Source organism: Patagioenas fasciata, chromosome 1 (genome assembly GCF_037038585.1).
Source record: "Patagioenas fasciata isolate bPatFas1 chromosome 1, bPatFas1.hap1, whole genome shotgun sequence".
Lineage (NCBI taxonomy): Eukaryota > Metazoa > Chordata > Aves > Columbiformes > Columbidae > Patagioenas > Patagioenas fasciata.
In genome coordinates, this window is record NC_092520.1 from 20,154,846 (window position 1) to 20,169,172 (window position 14,327).

At 39.1% G+C, this 14,327-nt stretch overlaps 1 protein-coding gene across 9 annotated transcripts in view; it reads right to left on the reverse strand.

The window, feature by feature from the left end:
- The window catches only part of PSPC1 (paraspeckle component 1), a 63,354-nt gene that overhangs the window by 2,259 nt on the left and 46,768 nt on the right, over positions 1–14,327 (reverse strand). For 4 of the 9 annotated variants that reach the window (XR_010650912.2, XR_010650911.2, XR_010650905.2 and 1 more), the window contains one exon: positions 3,671–3,770. The gene's annotated coding sequence lies outside the window, so the exon portion shown is untranslated. Of the gene's footprint in view, positions 1–3,670; positions 3,771–6,822; positions 7,070–8,464; positions 12,397–14,327 lie in introns of those variants that run through there. The other 5 variants (XR_011737384.1, XR_010650909.2, XR_011737388.1 and 2 more) reach the window with 4 other exon arrangements.

Consider the following 14,327-nt stretch of genomic DNA (forward strand, 5'->3'; position numbering starts at 1 on the left):
CAAGGACAATGCAGTCCACTCACGTTTTTGTCTACCCTCAATTTTTAACACCCTTTAATTAGGCCATTAGGCTGTGTCATCCAGGTTCACGCTGCAATCTGAAATGCAAACACACAAACTAATAATGGGGACTGAGAAAAAAAGGGTTTTATCACTCCCCTTGGACAAGGAGTCATTATTTAGCCAGTCAAAGAAACACTTGTATCTCCAAGGAACCTTGGCCAGGGCTCTTCCCTTCACAGGAAGGAAACTCTTAAGTTGAGGACATAAAAATTCTGAGACGCCAAGGAAACCTGCCAAGCGCTCAAATGGCTCCTTTGCACAGGGCCAGCCTGATACATAAAGATGAGAAAGAAAGCTGAAACATCAGCTGACATAAAACCTCTTCCGAGTCAAGCTTTGAAAAAATTAAGTGTTTTTTCTGTCACTACTTCTTTTCTGCTAAAGAGTTTTAACTGCATTGTCTTTTATAAATGTTGTGAGTAAATGCTTGTAGTTTACTTATTTCCATAGCCTGATGTATCTTATGCATTATTGTGTGATTATTTTTATATTACAATTTTACTGTGATGTTACTAAGAAAATAACAGGGAAGTCCTTCGCAAAGGGCAAGGCAAAACCACACAACAGAGTGCAGATCAGTTTTCCCACCTCCTCAGACACCGCTGCCCAATAGGTAACAGGCTCAGGTCAGGGAACACTTAATCTGGACATGAGTTCAGTGCATTGGGCCTGATGGGAGGGAAGTGGCTGTTGGCACTGAGAGGCCACTGTCACTGAAAGGACACAGCAGCTGGAAGAGGCATGCGAGGACAAGGGAAAGGAAATGTCACTCCTGTCTTCAAGGGCAGGAAGGAGGATTGGGGGGACTACAGGCCCTGGGAAGGTGATGGACCAACCACACCTGAAAACCATTTCCAGACCAGTAAGGACAAGAAGGTAACTGGGAGTAGTCAGCATGGATTTACACAGGGGTCATTTGCAAATCCTTAAGGATCCTAACCTGACAGCCTCTGTGATAAGGTGACCAGTTCAGTGGATATGGAGAGAACAGAGGGTATTGTCTACCTTGACTTTAGGAAGGTTTCTGACACTGCCGTAGTTTCTTCATTGACAAGCAGATAAAGCACAGACTAGGTTAAGTGGACAATGAGGTGGACTGAAATCTGGCTAAACAGCCAGGCTCAGAAGGTTCTCATCAACGGCACAAAGTACAGTTTAGAGGGCAGCAAGTAGCAAAGTACTCCAGGAATTCCTACTGGGGCCAGGCCTTTCCAGCATCTTAATTTATGACCTGGTTGATGGGACAGAGCATACCCTCAGCAAGTCTGCTGGGGACATGAAGCTGGGAGGAGTGGCTGATACACTAGAGAGTCATGCTTCCATCCAGATTGACCTCAAGAGGCTGGAAAAATGGGCTCAACATGATCTGATGACATTCAGAGGGAAATGCCAAATCCTGCACCTGGGGAGGAATAATCCCAGACACCAGCACAGCTGGAAGCCAACTGGCTGGAAAGTAGCTTTGCCAATAAGCACCTGGGGGTCTTGGTGAACACCAAGTCCAAGAACCACCATGAGCAAAGAATATAACCTGACCACGAAGAGGATTGATGGCATCCTGCACTCACTACAAAGAAAGCTGCCAGCAGATGAAGAGGGATGATCCTTCTCCTCTACTCACCACTGGTGAGACATCTGGAGTGTTGTGTCCTGTGTTGCGCTCCCCAGTACAAGAGACATGGACATACTGGATTGAGTTCAGTGAATGGAAGACAACTGAGGGACTGGAGCATCTTTCATGTTCTAAAAGGCTGAAAGAGCTGAGACTGTTCAGCCTGGAAAAGGTGGGGCAAAATCTTACAAATATTTACAAACATCTAATGAGAGATATAAAGATGGCAGAGACAGAGTCTTCCCAGTGGTGCTCAGGGACAGGACCAGAGGCAATGGGAACAAACTGAAAAATGGGAGCTTCCCTCTGAACATCAGGAAAGTTTTACTGTGAGGGTGACCAAGCACCAGCACAGGTTGCCCACAGGCTGTGGAGTTTCCATTTCCTAGAGAACCCAAATGGACATAGTCCTGGGCAACCTGCTCTACCTGGCATCCTGCTTTGAGCAGCATGTTGGCATACAAGTCTCCACAACACCTTCCAACTTCAGGTATTCTGGGGTTCTGTGAAAAGCCTGCCCCAACTTCCACTGCAGAGGTGAGATGCGAGTTAGCACCACAGAGCTCAGGAGAGGAGAAGTCATTGCCAGCAGCAAAGGCAACTACCAGACTGTCTGACATACAGCACCTGCCTGGGGTGACCTCAACACCAGGAGGGGAACAGGGCCCCAACTCTTCCTCTGAAGCATGCACACAGAAAATTTTTAATTTGGAAAAATCCTGGTACAAAGCAGCGCTACAGAAGTGAAATAGGCAACAAGGCATAGCAGGTAGAGAGTAAAAGGTACAAAAAAAAGGAAGCAGAGCTTCTGTGGAGTGTGTAAGAGGATTCTGCTTCTCCTGGGTAGAAATTTTGAACTATTTCAGTCTTGGGCATCAAAGAGCACATGAGCAATTTTTCAGTATTAGTCATAACTCAAGAGTACAGTTTGAGCAGTATTACTGCAGAAATATTTCTTCTCTCATGTAGCCCTTTCCATGCTTTTTACAGAATGACAAAGAACCCCATCATGTTCATATTTCCCATGCAACTCTCTGAAGTTTTACTGCTTAACTTCCAACATTAATTTACCAGGTGACTTGGAAATCAGTAAAAGGACCTCCGTAATTAGCAATAAATCACACAGACTACTACTATAGAATCACAGAATGGTTTGGGTTGAAAGGGACCTTTGAACATCATTTAGTCCCACCCCGCCTTTTTACCTCCAATATGAAAGATTGATTACATCTCTCAGATGTTGATAAATAGCTCAATATATCTAGCTCTCTGTTTACTGTTAACATCACTATAGAGACAGTTCTGAGTATGTTCACTGGGCCAAACACAGAAGAGAACTAACGCAAATTCCTCTTGCTGTATCAGCAAAACTTGCACACCTTGGTCAAATCCCAGTGTTTAAAATAATTTTTACTTTATAAAACTGATATTTTGGAATTTCAGAACTACTGAACCAAGCTGCGTCCATCTCCCTTTAAAACCTCCCTATCTGTCAGTCCGCAGAGACGCTCCCAACGCCCAGGGCAGACAACACCACACACCTGCACGTACACAAACCCAACTCTACACCAGGTCTTACAGGGTACATGGCCATGGCCTTCTGGACCAAAGGCCAATCCCAAGGACTGTTCCGAATAAGAAACTACAGTGTTGATGGTACAAACTGGATTCTGAGTGCAACATACTGACAGCATCCACTAGCTCAGATAGGACATCATATTAATGTGGCACTGTGGTTTGGGATGTAAGACACCATACAGCCAGCCAGATATTGAGCTGTCTGCAAACATATATTTCTGCTGCATACATATATTTCAAGTCCTTTAAAAACATGTCAACATAGAACAGGAATTATGCAAGGAATTACATTATCCAAAAGCAAGTATTAGCTGAAGCGTACAAGCAGAATTACTCTACATCAAATTGCAAATGTGAACAAAAAGAGGGCTCCTAATTTCAGAAATTGCTGAATAAACCAAATATCCTAATACATACCTTGTACTAACACTTGGTTTAGGAATCCCTTTTGTTTAAGACAGCAGAAGGATTCTGCATAAGCCAGTCTTCATCTGCATTTTATTATTTTAATAGTAACCTAAAAAAATAAAGAAACAGTAAATAACTGTGACACACTAGAAAATACAGTAGTTTCTCTTTTCAAATTCCCACAATATGGAGAAATAAAAGAAAACGTCACATTACCGGAAAAAAAAAATCAATTTATTCTCTACCCATTGTAACCACTTAGTTGTTACTACACAGATTTCTTGAAAGATTTTAAATCTTATTTTACGATGTCAGTGGTTAAAAAACAGCTGTTCCAAGAACATTACAAAGTTCCTATATTTTCATACTTCTGCTTGGAATAGATTGAGTGCAGTTCTCCTCCAAAGAACCCCAAGTCACTTCTCTTCAGAGGGTTTTTAAAACACATCTATCAAACACAACACTGTCTTCTTCCAGCCTGTCAATGAACGTGGCCAAAGTGACATTTCATCCTTCTCATTGCCACCACAATAATTAGGACACTTGCACACACAGTTACTAACAAAACTTGAGAACTAGCTGCTCTCACTGTAGTTGTACTGAGGGTGTGGAAGCACAAATACAGTCTCATCCCCATTCCACAGCCTGCTGTGGTACAGACATTTAGCAGATACTTAAAAGAGGCAATTCTATCTCTGAAAATACAACTGAATTAAATTGGAGTAAAATGTTGTCCTAGTTCAGAATAACATTTCAGAGCAGAACTGCATAAAAGTCTCACTAAAATACATATTAATAATAGAACATTAGAAACTGCTGCAAACGTTTAAGACTTTCGTAATGTCAAAAATCTGCAACAGATCTGCTTGGATTAGCAGTATGTGCAACTGGAAGAACTAATGGCAAGTCAGAGTATAATTTTAGTCCTATTACATTAATAATTAAAATTATTGCTAGTATATTCAAAAAGGCCTAAATAATAACTGAAAGCATTAATAAAGGCATCCATCCTGAACTCTGTGCGTCTTCTTCCAGAGTCCATAGGCAAAATAGTTTGGATAACTAAAGTGTTTAAAATCCAACAGCTCCCTGCCCCAGTCATTCAGGTTTCAAAACAGCTCTCACCCCACCCATACGCACACATTCCCTCCTCCCTCACCCACAACTAAAATCACCTCTTCTCCACAAATACCCCAATTTAATGGAACATGTGAGCACTGCAATGTTTGATATGTTTAGCATAATCCATTGCTCCAGCTGGGGATGCAGACACAGAAACATGTTGCAGAACCAAGGAGCCCAAAAGAAACCTCTGTAGAGAGGCCGAATGTGTGGAAAGACCCTGGTGACAGGGGCACAAAGGGATCAAGAGCTCTCTATGCTCTCAGATAAAGACTTCTTAAAACAATTTACCTACATTTCAGGATCCTGTTTGATGATCAGAGAACTCAGCACGTCCTGCCAACTATTTGTTACAGAAAGAATTACTCTGGAAAGCCAAACACAGGTTGCACCTTTCACATTAGTTTTGCTCCAGGGACAGCCCCAAAAAGCAACTCAGAAGTGACATATGTGCAAATTACAACACACAACCACAAACATTAACAATAAAGGTAATGTTTGCCTTATTGGGTACAGCTGAGGCTAGCAGCTCAGCATAAATATGATTTCAAAGTCGGCAGAATTTCATGTCTGAGTCCTATTAAAAGTGCCCTTAATCCATCAATTCTCCCATTTGCTTCCTTATCTTTCCCCTCACCATGGTGCAGCTTGCTATAACACATATCAAAGTTCAAATGTTCTGTTACCTATTCCATAACACAGACATTCTGTGAGATCATACCTTCTTCCTAAAGCAGATATGACAAAGCACAGGACACTAACACTTTATAACTAGGGCTGTAATTTTACAAGTGCCAGTATTAAAATCATTGAGCAGGTCCAATACAATAATGGCCAGGGGACCAGGCTGGAACTGTCATCTGCACAAATATTAGTGTCCTAGGACACCACCTCCATATGGTGAAACCAATCCAGCTACTGATGAGTACTACCCGTCCTAAGGGAAGCTACAATTACAAACTGCACATCTTTCAGTCTCTATTTTAATATTAATCAGGCTTTTCTTCCTTTTTCACTCTATCTACAAACAGCAAGGCTAATATCTCTAAAGGCCTAACACAGTCTCTCTCCTTTCAGTAACAGCCAGTGGGTATGACCTTCACTCTCTTGGCCACCCAGGTTCACTGAAGAGAAAGCAGTGAGACAGATTCTTGGCAGCTGATACTAGTGACAAAACTGTAGCCAATAAATTTGATATGTTTTTGAAGACAAGCCTTAAAACCAGCCAGTAAGACTACATAGTCATGTTGTTATAAATTAACCATTTACCATAACTCAAATACTTGCAAAGTGGTTCTAGTGTGTCTGTGTTTTCTTTTAAACAGTGTGTCTCTCCCTTTGCACTATTTCTTTGGGATTCTCTCTCTACCAAGAAATTAAGATCATTCCAACCTCCTTACCCTACAGAAACCTAAACAAACCCCATTGTTCATACTTAACAGCACTTTGTTAGACTTGAACGTATCCTAGCAGCTAGTTCTGAAAAAAGGGATCTGTAAGAGTAAGCAGGAACACACCAAAGTAAGTGACTCTGAATCATCTTCATTCATATGATAAAGCTTTTCTTTAAATTAAAGCTCAAAGTGGGTATGGTGCCAAGCAAAAGGAATCTGAAATATTTTAAGAGGCTAACAGCATGATAAACATGCCTAGTCTGAAGAGAACAGATGCATCACACACAAAGTGAGTGATACTGTGCATCCACTGTGCCATTATTAAGGAAAACTGAAAACCAGCTCCTCAGTACAACCTATCTCAAGCAATAGATTCAGCTTAACAGATACTCCCCACAATTGCCTTTCCCATAGAGAATTGTGATGCGAGACAAGCTCCAAGCTGCCACAGCAGCATCCTAAGCAGGAACAGCAAGGACAATCCACACCACCAAAGGATGTTTTACGTTTACCTCACACACCCCGATGCTGTGCAGATTCATTGGCTTGACTGACAGGTTGCCTTTTTTTTTAAAAAAAAAAAAATGGTAGGATTTTTGAGAGCTACTGTAACAAAGTTTATTTTATGTTTACTTGAAAAATTACCTAGCAAGAGCAGCACAGGTAAATTTTGACTTCCACTGAAGTGGACCATACAACATTTTGCACCAGCAGGAATAGGGATCATTGAGAGTAGCAGAGCCACTATCCATCACACAGAAAGGAAGAACTCCAGTGCCGAGCTGTTCTCAGGAGAACACACAATCCCTTGTGGCCATTTATTTGGGGTTTCCAAAGGGAACCCGTGATGATCCGCAGAGCTGTGTTCATGTTTGCACTTGTTCAGGTTTACCTATCAAAAGGTAACAGATAACAATGTTGGCTGCTGATGTACTAACAAAAGACACAGTGCTAGACATTTTTAAGTGATCAAGCAATCTCTTCCTCCCCATTCTTAATTTTTATTCAAGTCTGGCCGAACCTGCTCACCTTAATCATGAGTAGCCCCTGCTAAGGACAAGAGCACACACTTGCAACCATAAAACCATCAGGGAGCAAATCAGTTGTCTCCTGGGCATCATTGCATGGCTGCCACTGATTACCAGAGACAAACTGCAAGATAACCTTCCCCAAATTAAGAGCAAATACCTGCCAACAGCTAGAAGTATTTAAGGGAAAAAGTGAACACTACCAAATTAAGGCTCAGGAGATCCTAGCAGCAGACGGGCAAATTTTTGAACTGAGCCAGCAAGGCATTCAATTCCCTTGACACAGCTATTAAGAACATTTTAGATCTATTTCACGACTTTCTATTTATAAGGTATATGGTATCTGAAGTTAGCATCTTACACAGCATGAGGAATGTGAACGTAGTCATATTCCTCTTCTGGAATCAGACACCAAAAAAGAAAAAATGGTGGCAGTTACCAATGACAATACTTCAATCAAGGGACAATTATTTTTCTGTTTTGCCTGGACTGCAAAACTTCACTCATGCAGAAGTTAAACTTTTTCTTCAATATTTGGGGAATGATGAGCATGTCTGAAAATATTTAAACAGAAAGGACAAAGATTTCATCTGCACAGCTTAAGCAAGGTCTAAATGAAGACACTGAAATGTCTAAGTACTTTGTAAATTTAATAAAAATAGTTCATTTGCGAGTCATTATGTTCCTAAATGTAAGAACACGCACTTAATACAAAAGTAGGATCTTCTTTTTTTTTGCTAAAAATGGTTCCCTACAATTTCAAAGAAGTTTGGATTTAACCAGAAGGGAATAAAATCTTTAACCTCCTAACATCACTCAGGCTTATATCACACAGGATAATTGAAGTGTAACATTTTTTAATGTATTTTATATATACATTATATTTTTGTAAAATTTTCTGCTATGAGGCTGTAGTCATACGAAGTCATTATTATAATCCCATATGAAACGGCAACTCAATCCCATATTTTGAAAACAGCCCTCTCTCCCCTATATTGCTAACATTCCCACGGGAAGTTGAGGAATGTGCAGCACCAGAAGAGCTGGCTAACCAAACAGTGATTTTCATAATTATCCATTCTACGTATGTATTAATACAGCAGGAACACCTTCACATGTTCAGATTTTTACTTTCAATGACTGTGCTCATGCTGAGCAGCTCAGAAAACCATCCAAGTAACAGTATCACTGTCTCCATTCAGAGCTCACATGCTCCATTACATGGATGCAAAGTTCCTGAGCATTTTAAGATACTTTACCTTATCATGAACAGCTAAGAAGCATAAAACTGTTGAAGGAGGAAGGGAATAACCTTTAACCCTCATCATCTCTTTCACCTAGAAATAATGATGTATAAATGTGACTTCACCAATTAACATAAAACTTAAAGAAACCTCACAGAAGAAAAGCATCTGAAACCGTCGCCTAACTCAGCATTGGAAGTTACAGTTAAAATTTCATGAACTTGCTTTATGTCAGGTTCTAGACATTCTGAGGGAGTTCAACCTATCACAGAAACTTATGGCTTGTTTACACACAGAGTCTGAAACAAATTTAGAAAAGTCTGCTGTAAACTATTAATAGATGTAGTTAAACCAGTACAGCTACCAGAGAGTTAAGTAGTACCAGTACTGCTCTAGTGCTTTAAGCAGTCAGGATATCATTGCACTACACACTGTGTAAGCAAGTTTACAATTACACAATCTGAGAGAACCACCAAGATCATTTTAGACACGCTTCAATATGCGTAGTTTTATTAACATCAATTTAGTTTGATTTCAAAGTAATTTTTAAAATTGTTTTAAAGTAGCAAAAATCTGCATAGGCAAAGCCTACGAGACAGTTTTCTAAAATTTTACAGAAAATCATCCAAACTTTGTATTACAGAAAACTGCTTATATTAATATCTATAGCTGAGATGTGATGATCTCAGTAGTTTGAGAATATTCTGAATCTTCAAAAAACTACAGGCTATCTAGTTTCAAGGTAAACTTCCTAGATTAAGCATATCCATCTTTCTCTAATTCAAAAAAACAGCATTCCTAAGAAATTGTGAAACTCGCTGATACACAGCATGTTTACTTCCAAAGTGATAGCAATGTTGCCTTACACAACTTGACACAACGCTCCCCATTCCCTCCTGTAAAGATTCCTTACCTGTCACTTGTGCAGCAGGTGCCAAGTTAGGCCAGGTCCTAACCTCCTCTTCAAAATAATGACAGCAGAATCGATTATCTTTGTGGGGCTAAGAGCTCTGAAGCCGTAAGACTGTGCTGGGGGAAAGGGCAGGGCAAGCTGTGGTCGCACGGTCCTTATAAAGAGCAACAACTCAAGATTCACTCAAAGAGCTTTCATCTTTGAAGTGCTTCACGTGAAAATGTAAAATTTAACAATACCAAGCAATACGTACATCTATCTTGAAATGAAACCTAGTAAGGAAGCACTCAAATACCTAAGCATGTAATAGGTTTTTAATGTTAATTCAAATAAACTTCAATAAGGTCAAAGCTTTATCTAGGTGGCAGAATCACAGAGTGATTGAGGTTAAAGGACCTCTGCAGGTCACCGGGTCCAACCCCCTGCTCAAGCAGGGCCACCTGGAGCCAGTTGCCCAGGACCAGCTTTCCATATCTCCAAGGATGGGGACTCCACAACCTCTCAGTGCTTGGTCACCCTCACAGTAAAAAAGTGTTCCCTGATGTTCAAACAGAGACTCCTGTGTTTGTTGGTGCCCACTGCCTCTGGTTCTGTCCAAAAATTTGGTAATTCATTGTGCAATTAAGTAATTTCCTCGATATGCTAACTTTGCTGGGTGGCAATTTTTATCTCCGATTACAAATAAAGAACACCAACTTCTAGCTTCCATGATAATAAAGCCATATTTGGTAGAAAAAATAACATCCTACATTAGATTTGAAATACACAGGAAATAGAATCTGTATTTCAAGATAAAGACAACAGAAGAGCATTAATAAACTGCAGAGTATCCTGCAAATGCTTTATTAACTATTGGTCCCACTGACATACAGACTTACCTGTTTACACAAAAAAAAAAAAAGCAGCAATGTTGAATACAGGTGCTATTTGTCATGAAAACCTGTGTTTTGAGGAGATGAAGGCGTCTACAGATCTGTTTCAATATGACATAACCAGTCCTTGCAACAAACCAAGCCTTCACTTGCCCAGCCTAAGCAGATCACTATTCAGACCTGGGCTAAAAGTTGTGCCTAACACTACCAAGGAACCTGAGAAAAAATATAAGGAAGAATACGCAGAGAACTCGGCTGCATAAAACTGAAGAGCAAAGATTCTCTACTTGCTACTGTTGTCCTGTTGTACTCTCTGGCAAGCTGGGACTCAAACTTGGCTTTTTGTCTTTTACTTGCACAACTGGACACATTGCTGATGCTGCACTAAGATTTCTCTCAACTTTCTATTACCATTTTACTTTCCTTATTTTAATAGAAGTGGCTACTCCTGTAAGATGTTGTTCCTACCCAACGCAAAACAGCTTTCCAAGTGAACAAATATTAAAAAAAGCATTAAGCTTCAGTTCTCATATATGTTAAATAAACATCTGTAATGAGGGAATAATTTCAACTTTGAATAACAGATTTAACTATCAGGCATCTCAATGTGCGTTGAACACTATTTAAAATTAAACCCTTCCATCACCTGTCCCCTTAAAAGACACTCCAGTTTGCCACAACTTTCTTCACTTGAGAACAAAGTACAAAGGCCTTAATGATGCAACCATGTTTGCACAGGACTAGGCCAAGACCACATGGTAGGAAACACACCATTTCATTTTGTATCATCTTACACACAAAGGTAGTCAGCTGGCACCATATTCAAGACCAAAATATTCTGAATCGAAGAGATGACTGTTGGCACTATTTTTTATCATGTTTTTTTGTTCAAAGTTTCAAGATGCAAGCTCATACTATAATTTTCACATTAAAAATATGCATTTAAGTTATCAAAATTGTCAGGTGACAAATTTGGAAATATCAACACATTAATGAGAAAAAACATAGAAGTTCTTACTTCAGTTACCTGTTCATGACTTTTGACATACACAAGGAAAACATGACTGTTCTAACACACTACAAACATCAATTGTTTTATCTTGAAAAGAAACTCCACATAAGCAAGCAGCAGCTCTCAAAGTCCACATTTCAAACCGAAGTTGTGCGTATTGATGCATCTATTTCTTCAAAAGGTTAACAGAACATTTACCTGTTATCAGATTCTTCCACTACTTCTTACAGACCATCTTCAACGAACTCGCAGTGTGCTCTCCTATTCTGTTCAACCTTGTTCTTGCCTTCTTGTTATCTCTTATTTAAAAATCTGTTTCATTCTGAACTCTGCAAAATCTCACATCTGATAGCTGAGTATGCTCTGCAGAGATTTATGCATAAATTTTGAGTGATTCTTGTTTACACCACACTGTGTAAACTAAAATAAATGCATATATACAAACAGTTTAAAGATGAACCTCAGCACCTACAGGCATAATCAAGTCTTTGCATCTTCATTCCAAAATTTGAGAATCTGACTGAAACAGTAATCTAAGAGATTGATTTTTTGTAACACATCTTGAATTATCAAAGGAATTTGTGTCTTTGACAGTACATGTGTTAACAAGTTGGGGTTTTGGTTTAGTTTTTATTTGTATACAATATTTTTAAAGTCTCTACACAAGCTTACTCAGATCAATACCTCATTGAGAATACCACATTTATAATTCAGGAAAAGCAACATCTGGAAATGCACTACCAATGACTGAAAAGGTGTGAACTAAGACAACTATAGCTGGGAAGAGCACACACTGATTTAAGGGGTCCATGTCTATACCACCTTCGACCCCCATCTGCAGCAACTGCCACTGCATGACTGAAATCTGCTATGCAGAAGTGATGAAGATTGTGAAAAGCATCCTCGTAGCCATAAAGGAACTCCATTAACTGAGGCAGGTGAAGCGACTGCTGAACCAGCCAAAGGTACTACCACAGTCAAAGTCCTGGCAAGCTATCAGTGTTGTGTAGCTGTACACCTACCCCATCAGCAGACAAGCTGTCTCAGGTGTTGGCTGTTCAACTACTCAGGTTTATCACTGTGGAAAGATAATTTCTTCATCAACTTATATCCTTGTTTTGCCACAAACAAGCCAAGAGATTACATTTTCCTGCAATAAGAACAGGATCGGATTTCAGCAGCATTTTATTTTTAAGCAGGAGCTCTCTAAACTTGTGCAAGTCCTCCTCTATTGGAAGCATTGGTAAATTAAAAGTATCCGAACTTCTGGCCTCTCTCAGCACAATTTTGTTTTGCCTATTTAGCCTTTCCCTATATGTCATTAATAAAGTTCCACCTCTGTTCCTTTACATTTATGTAGACACAAACTAAAAATATGAGAAAATATCTAGCCAACTCCCCATTGACATCACTCTTCTCCATATCTCAATGAAACACAGGCTTTCAAGACTTAATTTTGTCCCATAAAGCATCTAGTTTACTTACATGCCTACACTGGACTAATTTCACTTACAGCAGAACTCTGGAACAACATTTAAGAATTTTAGATTAAGTTTATCAAGAGTCATATTTGGAGTTTTAATTCTATGGCAGCTTCCAAAATTGAAAAGAAAGAAACTGAAAGATAAGGTCAAACCACATCTTCATGCTTTTCCACGTAACTATCTCCCCCATCTGTAAATGCATGAAGAGCACTTATCTACTTTTACTTTTCCACATTAGTATTTCCACACACCTATGAGTCACGAGAGGGTACATACCTATTTTTGTAAGTTCGCCTGTATTCTGTCAATTATTGTGTATTGATCTATGCAAATAGAAACTTTAACATTAAATTCATCCAGCAGACTTTTTCCCCCGCTCAGGAAGAACCATAAATCCTTTTTAGCGACACAACAGGTTAAGAATACATCCATTATATTCATACACTAACAAAACACATATGGAGAGGTATGTAATGACTTGCCAAATCATATGAAGATCAGTTTTTACCGTGCATCTGACTCTTTTCTTTATCCCATTTCCATCAAGTTTAGTATTACAACCCTCAAAATAAAGTTTTATACAGCTTGTATCTTCCACATCATCAAGAAATTTAAAGCCTTTAACATTAAAGAAAACCTGGAATACAAAATAAGAAACAAGGTCCTAAATGGAACAGATAAGGGTACCCAGAGAAGGCCAGCAACCATGTTCAAAGATGAGTTATTTGGCCCAGTGCTACAGTCAGTATATCACATTATGTCCTTACATCACCACTGAAGATTTGCAGAAGCTTGCAGAATTTTCACCATAAGACTAATGGAAGGTTAGGGTTGAGTCACAATGTCCTCAATGTCAAATCAGTGAAAGATTTAGAGCTCAAATACTTCACAAACATGTAGGACCTCTAGTAAAATAAAGATTTCCTATCTTCTTTAAAGATACATCATTCAGGTTCCTTGACACTGGGAAGTTTTTAAGATACCCATTTTAAAAACAATTTTGATTTTTAATTTTTTTTTTTTTTACAATAATATGAGGAAGTTTCTACAAGTTTTCCCACCTGAGGCACAAATATCCCACCTTTCCCACAAATTAAGCAACATGTAAGAATCAAGCCCTCAGTCTCTCCCAAAAATCTAGATGAACACTTTCAAATCTGTGAGTACTTCTGTGACCACTACAGCAATAAAGCAGAAATGCAAATATAGTATCAAGGTTCTGGGCACAGTTTTAAAATCAGCATTTATTTCCTAAAAATATCAGACACTTAGAAAATTCAGGTTTATGGTTACTGGAAGAAGAAAAAGACACATGGAAGAATTAATTTCAAAGGCAGTAAGAATAATGCTCAAGATGAGCTTTCATCCTACTAGGCTTAAAGGCACAACAGTCTTTGATAACAACTGTCACTTGGATTATTGAATTACTGGTATTCATAGCACATGGTACCATCTCCAGTAAAGTACATGTGCCTCATCTAACCAATTCTAAGACACTAACAACAAATTTAATACCTATAACTGGGTAAAATAAAATTCTATTTCTTGTTAAGTCTCTATAACAAATAGTTTTACACAATGGTCCCAATTTAAAGAT